This window comes from Syngnathus typhle, linkage group LG16 (assembly GCF_033458585.1).
Source record: "Syngnathus typhle isolate RoL2023-S1 ecotype Sweden linkage group LG16, RoL_Styp_1.0, whole genome shotgun sequence".
Classification (NCBI taxonomy): domain Eukaryota; kingdom Metazoa; phylum Chordata; class Actinopteri; order Syngnathiformes; family Syngnathidae; genus Syngnathus; species Syngnathus typhle.
In genome coordinates, this window is record NC_083753.1 from 10,085,767 (window position 1) to 10,101,581 (window position 15,815).

Consider the following 15,815-nt stretch of genomic DNA (forward strand, 5'->3'; position numbering starts at 1 on the left):
TCAGGAGCGACTTATATACATATATATGTTTTTTTTTTTCACTTTTTGGGGCATTTTATGGCTGGTGCGACTTATACTCCGGTGCGACCTATAGTCCAAAAATTACGGTAGTTAAAAGCTTTTATGCATTTTTGATTGGCTGTTAACCTCCGCAAAATTTGCAGCGAAACTTTTAACCGAAAGGTCAGCCACTCATGAAACCTATAATGCGCAACTGTTCAGTCAGGTTTAGTCGGCCTGGACTTAACCATGTTCTTCTTCCTGCAGCAGGTCCTGGATAGCATCCATCCTATAAGTAAAGCACTCCGTTTGTTCTTTGACAAGGGAACGCGCACAACTGCCGAACTAGGCCTCCTGCTCAGGAGACCGCCAATGTGCAGCTGTCAATGTCTCCATAAAGCCCCATATCCATAATAGACAAAGCACTCATCAAGCCTCGGCTTCATCTGGCCTCCCAGATGCCCCATCACCAGGGGCAAATCCCATCCAGGTCTCAGCGCCGCACCGTGCAGCCAGATGTGCGCTGGCAACATGGCCGTGGGGTCAACACATGGCCAAGGTAGAGCCGATAAATGAATTATACTCTGATTATCATAAATGTGGCATCTAAGCATTGTGTGGCATTAAAATACCAGGATGTAGGTGTTGCATCACGCACGTACGGACTTGCAAGAAAGTATCAAGCGACCGTGTTTTGGCAATGGTTTACAAATGGCTGAAAGTTTCTGCAGGAGGAAAATGACACGTTTGAGCCAAAGCGCATTTCGGATTCTCGGAATGGTTGGCTGCCATATGCCCTGTATTTGTACATCATTCCGCAATGTTCTAGGTCGCTCTCCCAAACATATTCCGTTTCGTCCCATGCCAAAAAGACCTTTTTCCCCCCTCCGCCTCCATCCCGCCGTTCCTCGTTTCGCCGCGTTTGCGCCCGGCCTTGGCTCCTCGTACTTTCCCCCCCTTTAAGACACCATGCCAACTTCAGAGGACCCAGGTGTATGGGTGCCTTATCAATTCCACTAACAAGCGTGCTTACTGGGATCACAGGACACTTTGTGGCTTGCTTTTAAGTCCCCGTCTGTAGCCAAGAGTGACCTGAATTGGAGACACGGGGCTCCCCTTGCTGATAGCAGCCAACCTCTGATGGGCAGTCCCTCTTCCAGACTTGGCCAGCGCTCCACGTGGGAAGGAGGAGGGAAGCGCAAAAGAAGTCTTTGAAATGCTGGAGTTCCATGAAGAATTCAGAAGCAGGATGGATTCAAAGGCTTCTGCTAGAGGAAAGGAAGGAAGTGGAGAAACAAAACTTGGGTGAGTCTGCTTGTTGAGAAACAAAAGAGCATGAGTATCTGATTTTCATTGTGACACTTCTTAGCTAGCATGTAAAAAAAGTAGTCAAAGGTTTGTTTACCTCTTCTCATTTTCAACAACCTGGCAAAAGCTTCACCAGAAAAATACAAAAGAAAGAACGTTCCTCTCATCCTGACATCATATGATGTCCAAGCTGCCCTCTCGGTGCTTGGCAAACAACTCAAACTTTTGATCATGACAATACTTTATGTTGTTGGAGCCTCATTTTCATGACATTCTTGCTTGTTTTTAATCAGTGCATCAAAAATGTTTATTCGTTTGTGGCCAATTCCAACATTAATAGATTAACACTATCCTCAATCTCACTGTATTCAGCATTCTGATCTTTTGTATCTTTGACAACTACAAGTCAGTAAATGACTTTACATGTTTCAGAAAAATGATAGAAATGGATTTTATGTTCGTGCCTATGCCTGTATTTGCAACGATGGTGGCAGCTGAAGACCTTTCTGTCCAGGTGGCCTTGAGAATGCCATGACTTTACAGAGTGCTGTACAGTTTCTCTCCCTCCACATATACACTCACATTCATAAACACGCACACGTGATGCGGAAAGCCTCGCAGCTGCTCGGCCCTGCTGCATGTCAATTAGGATGGTAGAGGATGTAGACTCTACATTGTAGAGGGACACATGGACGTTCACACAGCACATGTATAATTCATGATAGGTTGCTTTGACTGTGTTGAGTTCGACTTGTAGACTGCATTGGAGATTTATTTTAAAAAAAATGCTTTGTTATAAAAAAAAAAATGTGACTCATTGGAATACTAATTACTTATTTTATACTGTCACTAGAACTAAAATAGTTGAGTCAGCAAAATTAGTAGAATAGGGCTTCAGCTCATATTAAAGCATAAGTTTGACTTTTAGCAAAATTATTCTGTCACTTTAATTTCTTGGCCTCAATTTTGGACCAATGCCTTAACATGGCTAAAACATACACACAAACATGTTTTTAACGTCAAGGGAAGTGAGAAGAAAGAGGTGGGCCCATTATGGTGATTCCTCTTATGAAAATTAGATGTGGTGGGGTCAGGGGTCAACCGAGCTTAATTCAGTTTTCATGTTGTGTTACATACCAGCTGTGGGTGTGTTTGCGTGTCAGCACACAAAGTAATTGGCTGAGTGACACTTTCCTTGGCAAATTTTGACACTAGAGGTGAACAAGGATGTGGTGCCAGGGGAGCTAACCTTGTAGAAAAATTATTTTACACAGCAGGGGGGAATGTTGAAAGGACCCGCCTCAATGCATTTGCATCATGTAATGAACATTACAGTATTTTTCATCTAATTGATATCGAGCATTTAAATTATATTCACTGCCACCCAATGTCATGATCTAACTCCTTTTCTGGACACCAAAGTCATTCCTTCCTCTGAGTTCTCACCTTCACCGCTTTTGTTTTCATCACCCTTTTCTTGCTTCCTTCTCCCTCTTGCTCCTGGCGTAGCTGGTGGAGAAGAGGAAGAGGCGGAGCAGCAGCCAACGCTGTGCTGTTCCTCAGAACTGTCCTCCTCTATGCACAACACAGATGGTTATTATGGAGCTGCACATAAATTGATTATGTTGGAAATTAACTGTTGCTGTCAAAGGCAGCCGCCAACCTGTCCCAGTGTGTCCCTGTGCCCGCTGATGCATAGGATCCAGCTGATGGACCAGATGTTTGCACACTGCGCCGCTCCTTTTAAGGTCGCCGCAAAAAGTGGAGCGAAGGCTTTCTAATCTTTGCGGCTTTGTACTTTCAGTCGGAGCCCTCTTGACATTTGGAGAGAGCGAGATGGGTGAACTGGATATTTTGATGTTGGACTGATTCAGCATGATCTTATTATGTCCAGGCAGAGACGGGATACTTTCTGGAGTGATGTATTCTACTGTCTTGGAACACAGTGGCTGATGTCACCCCCCCTCCCACATGAGCCGTGATTGATTGGTGACCAGTCGACATTCAGGTATTATTCCAGTTCCCTGTCACCTGTCAAATAGATAAACCCATTGGAACAGGGGTGTCACATTCTGGCTCGTGGGCCAATTTTGGCCCATATTTGGCCCGTGAAGACAAATCTTATGTCAATACCAAAATGGAAAATTGTCTTCAATTTTAAAAAATAGAGATGTTTCTAGCAATATTTATTGCCATTCATCTTTTTTTTTTTTAAATTTTAAAAGTTTTTACTAGTCTCTGATTCCAAAACTCACCAGTTTGTTGCGTGGTTTATACTGCGTATAATATGAGATTATTTGGGTTGACAGTCATAATGGCCTTCCATAGGAAACTATGACGACGATGCGGCCCGCGACAAACATGAGACCCCGCATTAAAGATGAATGGATGAATGTTGCCAGAATCCCCCGCCAGCAGAGTAACTTTTAATGTACCTGGTGAATGTAGCTCCACGTTGGTGCCAGAAGGCCATGTATTCGTTTTATGCAAACTGGCATGCCAAGATCCTTCAAACATTGTCCCTAAGAAGGACTGTCCTCGAGTAGCTCATTACAGGTTGCTCGGGATAAGCAGTGATGGGTGATTCCTGGCTGCAACCTCAGGGGACAGCTTGTGCACACAAATGCCAAACTCAGCAGAAAGTCAAGTCCTGGGAACGTCACGACATGGTTTTCCAAACCTGACCTTGATTCCAGGCCCGCTCCTGCATGTTTCCGTATGCATGGCAGAGTTTCGAGGACTGCCAAAATGTGAGCCAAACAGCGGATAGGAGCCCCCTGTGATTTCCACACACGCACGGCAACATTCTGATGCACGGGCGTAAACATTCATCAACGAGGGCCAACTCACATCATGAAGGTTAGCTTGCATCAGAGTGGAAAGATGAATATGTTATTTTATATCCGCTCAAATGTGGAAAATTGTAAATCTTCAAGACTGTTGTGATAACATACAAAGATGTTCTAAGGTTGGAAGCTTCTAAAATCTCCACTGTGGTGTTAAATGTGCGCTCTCTGAGAGCGTTTTGATTCTCACCACTCAGAAGATCAAGATGACTTTGACTCGCTTTTCAGCAAAAAAAAAAAAAAAGCTGCTGGATGCTTTTTATAGCAGCTTTTCGGTGGAAGAAAACCCCGCTGATCGGCGAACCAACCAAAATCACGTCTTAGCCCAGAAAGGCGTCATGAAATTAATATGACTGTCAGGTGTGAAAAACTGAGTGGATTTGCGGATTTATGTGGTGCACCCCAGATGGAAGGAGCAGGAGTCATTTTTGAAAGGCACATGTGTGGGGTCTCTTAAAATTTTAGGATATTAAAAATGTACTTTAGCTTCTTGGTGACCCTTCAAACCATTTAGACACTTTTTCCCATAATACAACTTTTTGGAGTTTTCCCAACTTTATATTCTGCAAATTATTGGACATTAGTTTCTTTTATGAGATTAAATTCATTTTTGCTCTTCTGTTTATTTGGTCTGTTCTAAAACAATAAACATCTGCAGAGGATGTGCTGTATGGCTTTAGTGGCAAACCCTTTTGCAAATGTTTCAACAGTAAATATCTTCTTTTCCTAAGTATGAATGTATCGTATCTTCTAACACCCAGATGGAATTTGGAGGAAAAAAAGGTAGAGGGGAAAAAAAAAAATCCGGATTCCAAAGCAATGTGCTTTCATTGTACAAAACTTAGATTATGAGAGAATAGGCTGAGGGATTTCTGGCGATTTATACTCGTCTGAATACAAAAAAAAGGAATACATCGTCTATTCTTCTCATGTCTATCAGCCTGGAACACCTTGAGTTGAGAGCTCAATTACAATGTTCCACATTTATGTATGTGTGTGTGTATGTGTGTATTAACATCAATGAGCGCGTGTTTGTGCTGGGAGATATTTTCCAATCACCGCACTGGCGCTTCCTCATTGTTCGCCGGCCGCTGTTTGCCATTGCGCGATTAACAACGTTATCTGTAGCTAACCCAGTCAGCCGGCCAGCCGGCCCTTGGGCCATTGTGTTTCCGTCAGGGGTGGGTGCCCTCAGAACTGTGTGTCAAACTACCCCCCCTCCCCACACACACCATCAGCACCACCTTCCTGTCGGGACAGGCTTGGCTGGGCCCAGGTGGGATGTGCTGGCATTTGGGCTCTTCACAGGAGGTAATGGGTGCATTGGAGGGCTTGAGACAGGGAACAAGTGACTTTTACCCCCAAATCCATTTGAGAGGTGAGGAGTGGTGAGTGAGTAAGGATGGGAGGCCCTCAGGGGGCCATCTTTGTTTGCCCCCGTGTATCAGGCTCCATCTGGTCACTCTGCAGAGAGGACAGCATCTGTGACAGGCTTACAGAAGCAGCCCCTTCATCGTCTTGGCTGCTCTTAAATTTACTCAAGCGCAATCTTGAGGACTTTATCCATATCACCTCCTCTTTGTGGTACGCTTCACCATTCCATAAGCATCATCACATTTCTTTCCACTATAGCAGCTACAAAGGTATTCAAGTTGAGTACGGCCGGCTGCTTTATTACTAAATTCCCTCTGTTAGGTTTGTATTTGAAATATCACAAAAGTGTTTTGTGATGTACACTGTACTCAGAAAACAGCATATTGCTCATGTTTTAATTGCATGCAAGATTGTAGTGATGTCGTCTCTGTTGTAAATATCAGATTAGCATAATTACTGACGAGACTGAAACTCTCTCTCTCTCTCTTTTTTTTTTTTTATCCCAACAGCTTCTTTTCCCCGCAGCCTCTTCCACCGTTGACCTGCGTGCCCTCTCCTTTGATGGACTCATGCATTCATTGCCCCCTTCTCTTCCTCCCCTGACCCCCCCCCCCCCCCCAACCTTCACCCCCCCCTACGCTGTATAATTGACTCAGCTGTAGCCTTTGTGATATAATAGCTAGTTTACCTGGCAGAATGACATTTCACAGGCTCAGAGCCACCATAAAGCTAATTGTTCAAGAGCGGAAGGGAGACTGTGTGTGTGTGTGTGTGTGTGTGTGTGTGCGCAGCTGATAACGGGAGCGCGGCTGCTCAATTTGTGCCCGTATAGGCCAACAGAGAGTTAGAATTGACATTTATCTCCATAGTGAACCTCAAACGAAACCATGGCCTGCTCTATTCTCTCGGCACTCTCATTCCCTCACAGTTTGTCTCTCTTACATTGTTGGCTTTTATTTATTTCTTCCTTCCATACATATATGCAAGCAAATAACTGACTGAGATATGATATAAGATTGTTTCTGTTTACCACACATACACACACATGTATGCCGACGGGCTTCTTCTAGTCCTCCTGCCACTGCGGCGAACAGACTGCGGCGTGTCACCGACTCGTCTGCTCTGTTCCCGTTAAAAAACCCACAGGCCCACCCATCCAAGATGGCCTCTCGTCTTCCCACTTAGAGGAATAGATGGAGTGTTTAAGTGTTTTTGTCGAGTCAAATGGCACCAGGCAGATGACTGCATGCTATTAGCATAATTTAGCCGCATGCAGGCTGTCGGGGTGCATCATCAGCAGGTCTGTTTCCTGGAGCTTCCGGGTGTGTATGAACAGGTATGCATCACGCCACAAACACGATCGGGGCTCGCATTTTCCATTGCCGCCGCATAAGTTTCCCTCGCTCCCTCTGTCGTGCTGATCATGTAGCTGGAAGGAGACTGAGTGGCACTTGCCTTCCAGTTTGTCCGTCCGTCTGTCCGTCCCACCTGTCTCTCTCTGCCAACGCTTTCAGGCGCTGCCCGCACAGATCTGTCGGGCAGATGGGGGGGCCGGCTTTTTACATGTCACTTGAGGGACACCCAGTCAACACAATCTGTAGCCCACAATGCAGCGTGTTTGAACCATGTCGGGCCCAAATGGAAAATGGATGCGGTGCCATGCACGGCCCAGATTCTCTGAAGAATCCCTCTGTATCCATCTTGCCTGCGTCTACCTTCTGCTAGGCTCCTTTAGATAAACTCTGCATCTTTTATTTATCCCTTGAAGTAAGGCTGGACCCTGACGAGAGCAGAGGCTGTACACACACACGCACACACACACAAATGGCTCTCCTTCTGTTACTGAAAAGTCGGCAATTATGGAGAGAGAGGGGAGGGACATTTGGGAATTGCATATGTCATTGAGAGAAGAAACTACATCTCCCACAAGGCCCGGCGGTGGAAATGAACCAGCTGTCCATGGTCTGTAGATCAGATCCTATCCTCTTGATTGCAAAATCACATAATAACAAGGACCAAGAAGTTGTGGGCCTCGCCGGTTGTTCCTCCTTTGTTGTTCCCTGGAACAGAAGTTATTTTGCTTCAGCTGCCTCCGAGCTCTTCGCCATGTGTGCCAATGTTTGCTGCACCGTGCTCCACTTGCTCTCCTTTTGCACCGAGCCAATCACGAGTCTGCGGTCCTGCCCCTCCAAAGCTGTCGTGTGAACTCCCGCCTTTTGTTTAATTTACATTTTGGAGGCACAGCCCATCAATTCCCCCCCCTCTTCTTGCTAACCCCTGCCAACCGCCCCACCACACCAACTGGTGTCATCAAAAATGCAGAGTTCAAACTAATTGGTGACATTTGGTCATTTGTAAAACTTTTTTTTTCGTCTCTGAGCACAACTTCTGTCAAGTATGAGACAGAACTGGGAACTTTTTATCAGCATGAAAGATTGGATTTCTCAACATTTATTGATGACAGAAGTCTGTTTCTACATCATTAGCAGTCCATTTCTGAGCAGAGATCAATAGTCATTAGTCAGTAGAGCCCGCCGCCAAGGCTGAAGTACTGACAAAAGTGAATGAAAAAATTGTGGATGTTTTTTGGTGGGCTGCAGTTTCTGCAATCGGTACTTTGCACTCTCCTGAATGACAATGAAAACCTTTATTGTGAAGCGGCACGCAAAGATAATATTAGGAATAAACAGGATTCTGCTATTTGTATTCTGAGGTGGGGAAAAAATAAAATCCACCAGATTTGCACCCAATTTGGTTTTTTTTAAACTTCTGTCAACCATTTTTTTTTTTCATTTGTTAAACCTCAAAAAGATGATCAAAAAAATATTTAACTTTACCTCATGCTTGCCAAACAATGCATTATACAGCATTGTTCATAATAATCCTCGAATGTACCGCTTTGTTATTAGAAAGCCAAAAATACAACAAGCTGATTGTGTTTTGCACGTGTTTGCGCACAGTCGGTGGGAGCATTTGAGCTGATTTAAAGGTTTTGCTTTTGTCACGAGAGACATCTGTCTCGCTGATTAAAAAGAGCTCTCGGTATGGAGGCAAACATCTGTAGGGACGAAAATAAATAATGTGATAAAGCAACGACATGATTAGGGCTTAATTACACAAATATGGCTGTTCTTCAGCGAGACTTTGTGTGTTTACATGTGTGTGTGTACGTGTGTGTGTGTCTGTCTGCAGAGATCAACAATGCATACCTCAAACTGGATCTTTGGTGTTATCATGATGTTGCTCCAGTTCGCCATTGACCCTTAACAAGATAAGTGGTAAAACATACATTTATGTGTCTGATATACATGTAGTCATAAAATAAAAATGTGCCTTTATTTATTTAAATTTTAGTTTGCGTATATCTTATAAAACTTTACTGAGCTGCCACAGTATGAAAAATGCAAATGTGTTCAAAACGAATAATACAGACTGGCCTAGACTTAAAGTTTGTGGCATACTTTTTTTTTTTTTGCAGAGCTTTTTGAGGAGGAAGCGCTTGGAAATGACATGAGTGAGCAGCACAACATGGAGCGGTGCAGATGAGGAGCGAGCAAGTCAAAAAAGCTGACAACGTTAATATGGAAGCAAACAGAGAGCGCAGCCTGGCAGTCACTCAAATTATGCACCTGCACCTTTATAGAAAGAAAAAAAGAAACAGCCTCTCTGGTGTCTTGCCTCTCTTTTTCTTTTTTGTTTTCCTCATTTTTGCTCCTTCTCCCCACTTTGCTTGCCATGTGCCGTGCTGTGGCTCGCGGCGTTGTCGTTTTCGAAGCGTTGTCTCTCCTTTGTGGTGTGTGCGTGTGTTAATTGCGGCCATCCTTCGGGAGGAGACAACGGTGAAGATAAAGAATACCTGTTTGAGAGCGGCCACATTGGCTTCTGTTCTTCGATTCACACTTGAACAGCAAGAGGAGAAGATACCACCCGAGAGTGTCTTGCCACTATGTATTCCGTGACACCAACTTTGGCCTTTCAGCTCAACTTTGACATTTTCTCGTGGGCTTTGTGACCATATGTGCTCATGGCGGGTTGGGGCGAATGTTTTCAGATTCACCATCTAACTCGTTTTGAGGAACATGAAGATGCTCCCTGCCAGAGACGGGGACATTCGGACACATTGTCGCTTTTGCTCACGATGGCGAACAAGTGTTGGTCAGCAGCACAGATGAGTTGTGGGAAAACAAGCAGCTGGAGGAGGAGAGAAAAGACCATAAGGCTGGACGGCTTGCCAAATTTCATCATCTATTATGGATTGCCTGAGATGCGTATTCTCCTGCAAACCTGAGCTTGTCTCTTACTCACATGCAATCACAGAGGTCTGTATGTAATCTCAAATGCACACTTCCATGTATTTACTTATAATAAATACAAATGTGCATAATTTCAAAGCCCAAATTGAGAACCCAAATTGAGAAGGATAGTCGATTGTGTATGCAATAGATCGGACCAAGGTGAGACACAACAACAAAAAAATTGTGGTTTATACGAGTAACTCTCCGATTCCTACCGCTTACTCCGGGTGATGAAAAAATAACTTTGCGCTGGGGCCATGTTGGCAGATGACAATAATCCTCACATCTGTAGTATTCTGTTTAGGGTTATGGCTGTGGTTATTTCCTAACTATAAATGAACTGCAATTGTAAGCACAGTTCAAATTTGGCAATCCAAATAGAGGACTGCACGAAGCCAAGTGTGATGAAAACAAAGCACCTGGTACAAGTATATGTAAGATCTTGTTAGTAGCTGGTGTGTTTAGTTGTAGTTTAATCCCTGTAAGACCTTAAAACATTTAGCGCTATTGAATATCTTTGTTGGGGGTTAGCCACAGATTGGTGGGTGTCTCTCAAAAGTGTATTCCCTTCATGAGGCAGGAGTGCACCCATGGCCGCATGGCAGCTGGTGCTCTAAGCGCACACAGTAGACTTTTATGTTGTAGCTGTTGCCGGCACCTCATGTGCATTGGTTAATACTTATGATGAAATTTGGAGCTGCCTGATAGTAGCAACAAATGCAAAGGAAAAATATGTAAGGTAGGGTGAGTGTCATGGATTAATCGATGTTTTATTATCGCTTCACACTAAACCATAGTTGGAAACCCTAACTCTAGTATGAAACCCTACTTTGAAACCCTAACCATAGCTTTAAACCCTACTTTAAAACCATAACTCTAGTATGAAACCCTAATTTGAAACCCTAACCCTAGCTTTAAACCCTACTTTGAAACCCTAACTCTAGTATAAAACCCTAGTTTGAAACCCTAACCCTAGTTTGAAACCCTAAGCCTAGCTTTAAACCCTACTTTGAAACCCTAACTCTAGTATGAGACCCTACTTTGAAACCCTAAGCCTAGATTTAAACCAGGGGTGTCAAACTTTAAAAGTAAAAACTGATCAAATATTAAAAAAAAAAACGATATTAAAAATTTGCAATTCTAGTAATGACATATTTGATGCACAATTTGTCTTCGCGGGCCGCATACAATGATGGGGCGGGCCGTATCTGGCCCCCGGGCCTTGAGTTTGACACTTTTGGACTAGCTGGTGGAATGTTACCAGTTGTGGTTACATTTGAAAAAAGTGAACTTGGTATTTTGGGATTGGTCTCCACACAACTTGTTGTTGCACATGTTTGTATATGTTTTCAGAGGGAGCACTTGGGCAGGCTCCATTAGCGCTCAGCGGTAAATTGCCTTGTAAATTACAGTAGCGGGTAATAAAGCTAGATTTGTATATCACCAGGAGTGGAGACTCTGTCTGTCTTGTAAATTTAATTAAACAGCAGGTGCAAAATCAGGTCATATGGCTTTGATGTGCCCCATGTGAGAATGACAACCACACAAAGATCCAAATACGAGCCCCATTTCCATATTTTTGAATGTTGCGGGCGGATTGTGCGGAGGTAGGGGGAGCCTTGTCTATCACCTTGTTCTCCATTACATTTCCTGTGATTCAAAGAGGTTTCAAATTAGCTGTCACATGTCATTTTAATACATCTACAGCAAAATAAACGGTAAAGTTTTTGGGAGAAAAAAAAAAAGAAGTCATAATTAGTAACACCCAGTTTGGAATGACAAAATTGCAGGGGGATCATTTCTTGACAGATGAAGGAACCTTCCACAACTATGACTGAAACTTCACATTCTGTCTTCTCTCATGTTTGACCTCTAAAACTCCCAAACACGTTTCAGAAACTGAAAAGGGATTTGGCAAAAAAAAATATATATATATAGTGGAGCAGATAAAACCTTAAGAAAAATATTTGCTTGTGGCTTCTGTGTAATGAAGCCCCCAAAAAAATCTCCTCATGGTGGTTCTTGACCTTTGACACCGTCAATGTGCTGTCAGGCCTCCAGAAGAACCCTTGCGGTAAATTCCCTCACCCCTTTCTGTCCCCGTTTGTCGGTTTGAGCTCACTGCCAGAGAACTCCTACGAAACGTGTCAGCGCCATCAGTTGACCTGACGGCAACACCTTGCCTTGTTACTTTTTTCCCCTTCCTTGTTGTCGGGAAGGAAGTAGTTGATAATTACCACCTAGGATGTAGCCATCTGTGCTGCCCTTTCACGGCCTGTTAAGCTCGCTTTTCACAAAGTTTACTGTTGACAGAGGGCACGCGAGAGGAGCAAACGCCATAATGTGTAAAGAAAAACAACCCCAAAAAAAAAGCATTGCTCAGAATGATTTTGTGAGGGTAGAAGGAAATGATGGGATGACGTCATCGCGACGGGTTGAGCCACATCCACTTTGTTTCCAGTTGTGTAACTTTTCATCAAAGCCATCCGTCAATCAGAGTTGTCTATTGTCGTAGGCCATGAGGGACACCTGTGTTTCCTCAATAAGGCAACAGTTATCATCAAGCTGTCGGATATCTGTCACTGCCGCGCCTGCTATGTGCAAGTCGTCACTGTCATGAGCTGTCAAATTGCGCCCGGTCTTTAATGAGAAAAAGCCAAGTTGAAAACCACACGCACTCAAGCGTACTAGTGTGTGTGTGTTTGTGTGTGAAGGAACAGGTGCATGGCTGCAAGCTGTGGTGCAGCTAAGAATACGGTGTGTCATCACTGATGGTTGACGCTCGCAGCCGCATTAATCAAATGCAGTCAATCTACAAAAATACCTGAGTGACATTATGTAAAGAGTAGCGGGAAGGAAACGGGATTTCTCAAACATGCACAATTCCTTTTAATTATACAAGAATTCACATGAGTCCCCATCATTTTGACATGTCTTCAAGGAAGGTACAAACATATTTGTAACCAAACACGCTGCCAATGCAAAGCTCAACTTTAGAATAAAAACTCAGAGATGTTATTTTGAAGTACATCAAAACTTCAAATCAGCCGCTGTCAGAACAGCAGAGCGTCTTTAAAAGTGACTTTGTTTTTAATGTCGCAATATTTTATAGAGCTAGTCTAAAACAGTAAACTAAGCCATATTGATTGTTTTGGATTTTGATCACAATCACTTTCAATAGTTTATACACTGTCTAAAACAGGGGTCTCAAACTCAACTTACCAAGGGGCCACTAGAGGTAGAGTCTGGGTGAGGCTGGGCCGCATTAAGTACCGTTTTTTTCCATGTATTATGCGCCCCCATGTAAAATATGTACCCTAAAGATGGCATGTCTATGCTGGAAAAAAAACTTCCAGCTCACGAGCCTGAGCTACGGGAGCCCACAGGTGTTAAAAAATATAAAACCCCCAGATGCATGTGAGAATAAATCCGCGGGCCGCATTAACACAAAGATTTTATTTCAGGCAGGGGGCCACAAAACATTGTCCTGAGGGCCGCAATTGGCCTGCGGGCCGCAGGTTTGAGACCCCTGGTCTAAAACCTTTTCTCAAAAACTGTCATTTTTATTTACAAAAGAAATACAATTTAAAAAAAAATGTATTTCTTTTTATTCAATTATTCGACTCACCATACATACATAGGAATAGAACTTTACATATTTTGTTGTAATATAACAAATTTTAATATAAAAGCTGGTGTAACACCTAACAGATTTTTGTTGCCGTGAATGAAAAAAGGTTGGGAAACACTGCCTTCGACAACCTCAAACCTCACTTGGCACCCTGACAAGTGAGTCAGAGGCCAGGTGAGAACACACAGGTGAATCACCACAGGCCAACTTCTTCTCGTTAACAAGTGAGGAAAAGGGCAGGAGGAAGGTGGGGAAGAAATGGAGCAGGAAAGTGAGGAAAGAAATGAAGTGAGGAGTGATTGTTCAAGACGTTGACTTTTGTTGGAGGTGACTACCAACAAGGTACAATACTTGAAGTGAAGTGGAGTCAGTAGGAGCATTCAATTATTTTATTATATACTGTATATATTGTTTATTAGTTTTTGTGGTCTGATGTTTTCCATCATCATGTGGAATTTGATTCATCGGATACTGTTACCAGCATCATCATTTTCTTTAGCAAAAGTTTACAACAATGGTCTCCTTACACGTTATCAATACGCCATGAAGTAAGTATCAGATCCAAGAATTCATTGTGTTGTCCTTGGTGGAGGTCTACAATCTCCAAGGAGCATTCTCCTGCATGTCACAGCGTGTCCTCTCTAATACATGACCATCAACAAATGAGCGTACAGCCTTTGTTGTTTTGACAGGGCCTTTTTTTCAAAGCTTGAGCCACGGGAAGCTAATGGCATCTAATAGGTGTCACAGGCTTGAGGGACAATAAGCGAGGCAGCGACATGCTGAGCTAAAATAGGTCCGAGGTGTGTCGTGTCATCTGGAGTCAGTCAGAGGTTGGATGTACAATGGCCTCTGGTCACAATTAGCGCCCTTTGTGTCACATGCACAAATGACTACATGCACATGCCAATCATTGACCCTCTTGGGGAGCTCTGTGTTTGCTTCTATTTCTTTAATCCTCATTGGAAGATTGAAGAAAGGCTCACTGAATCATATGGGGAGATGTAAACAGTAGATATTTGTGGGGGGGATTGTGAAAATCTGCATTTAATTGACGGCGGTGTGATGACAGAGGGAGCACCATTTTTAATTCAGAAATGAATTTAAAAACAAACAAGCTATTAAAATGTCATTAAATGATTTATTTATTTATTTTCCAAAATTCACAGAAAGCCACAGCAGAGGGATGAAAGAGCCACATGTTGCTCTGGAGCCACGGGTTGCACACCACTATTTATCCATGCATTCAATCCATCCATGCTTGCTTAATTGTGAGCCCGCCTTCAGTGCCGCTACTTTGCTCATCAGTGTCGCTGTGGCAGCTAAACAGAGAGCTAATGGTACATTTACATGTTCTTATGGATTTTCCCACTTAGTATTCCCAGCATGCGGACAAAGAAGTGGTGCTGCTTTGACGGCACATGAGTTCCCTCTACTGGCATATGCTTTCATGAACAAATGCAGCTTTTTGTGGACTTTGAAGCTGTTGATTTTTTTTTTTACAGGCTTTTTAATAAAAACTTGCCCTTTTTTACATAGTTTGGTATGCTGTGGTTATTACAGGATTACATTTTTTGGGGTGTGGTAGCTGATCTACAAAAGTCACGGTCGTATACCCAGAATGTTGAGCCCCAATGCAGAGCCAGAAATAAAACCACACAAATAAAAAAAATAAAAAACACACAAATAAAACCCAAAATGGCATGATATTGAATTCAGTGATGTGCATTCCAGTTCTTTTAAGTGAACTGAATCTTTATAATCAGTTCACTCAAAAGATTCGTTCAAACGTATCGTTCAACAAATCGTGCCCACCACACACACACACACTGATCCTTTATTTTTTTTATAAATCAAATAATCAAAAATTATGGTCAAAGCGTCACGGAAAGTGAAAAGTGCCACACCCGCCCTCACCCCCACTTTCTGATTGGCTGTTTGATCTGTGACGTCACTCGGACACTCCATTAGGTACACCGCCATTTTCAGGTGTACCTAATCACAGGCCACTTCATTAGGGAAAAATCATGGTCAGAACTTTACTGAAAGTGAAAAGTGCCACACCCGCCCTCACCCCCACTTTCTGATTGGCTGTTTGATCTGTGACGTCACACGGACACTCCATTAGGTACACCGCCATTTTCAGGTGTACCTAATCACAGGCCACTTCATTAGGGAAAAATCATGGTCAAAACTTTACTGAAAGTGAAAAGTGCCACACCCGCCCTCACCCCCACTTTCTGATTGGCTGTTTGATCTGTGACGTCACTCGGACACTCCATTAGGTACACCGCCATTTTCAGGTGTACCTAATCACAGGCCACTTCATTAGGGAAAAATCATGGTCAAAACTTTACTGAA

The 15,815-nt window shown here is 43.3% G+C and overlaps 1 long non-coding RNA gene across 1 annotated transcript; it reads left to right on the top strand.

Moving 5' to 3' along the window:
• Positions 1–50: 50 nt before the first annotated feature.
• On the top strand, positions 51–9,865 carry LOC133169423 (uncharacterized). The gene is made up of 4 exons (XR_009718409.1): positions 51–1,305; positions 3,203–3,316; positions 8,721–8,806; positions 9,007–9,865. It is a non-coding gene; the product is annotated as an uncharacterized LOC133169423 (long non-coding RNA).
• Positions 9,866–15,815: the final 5,950 nt, after the last annotated feature.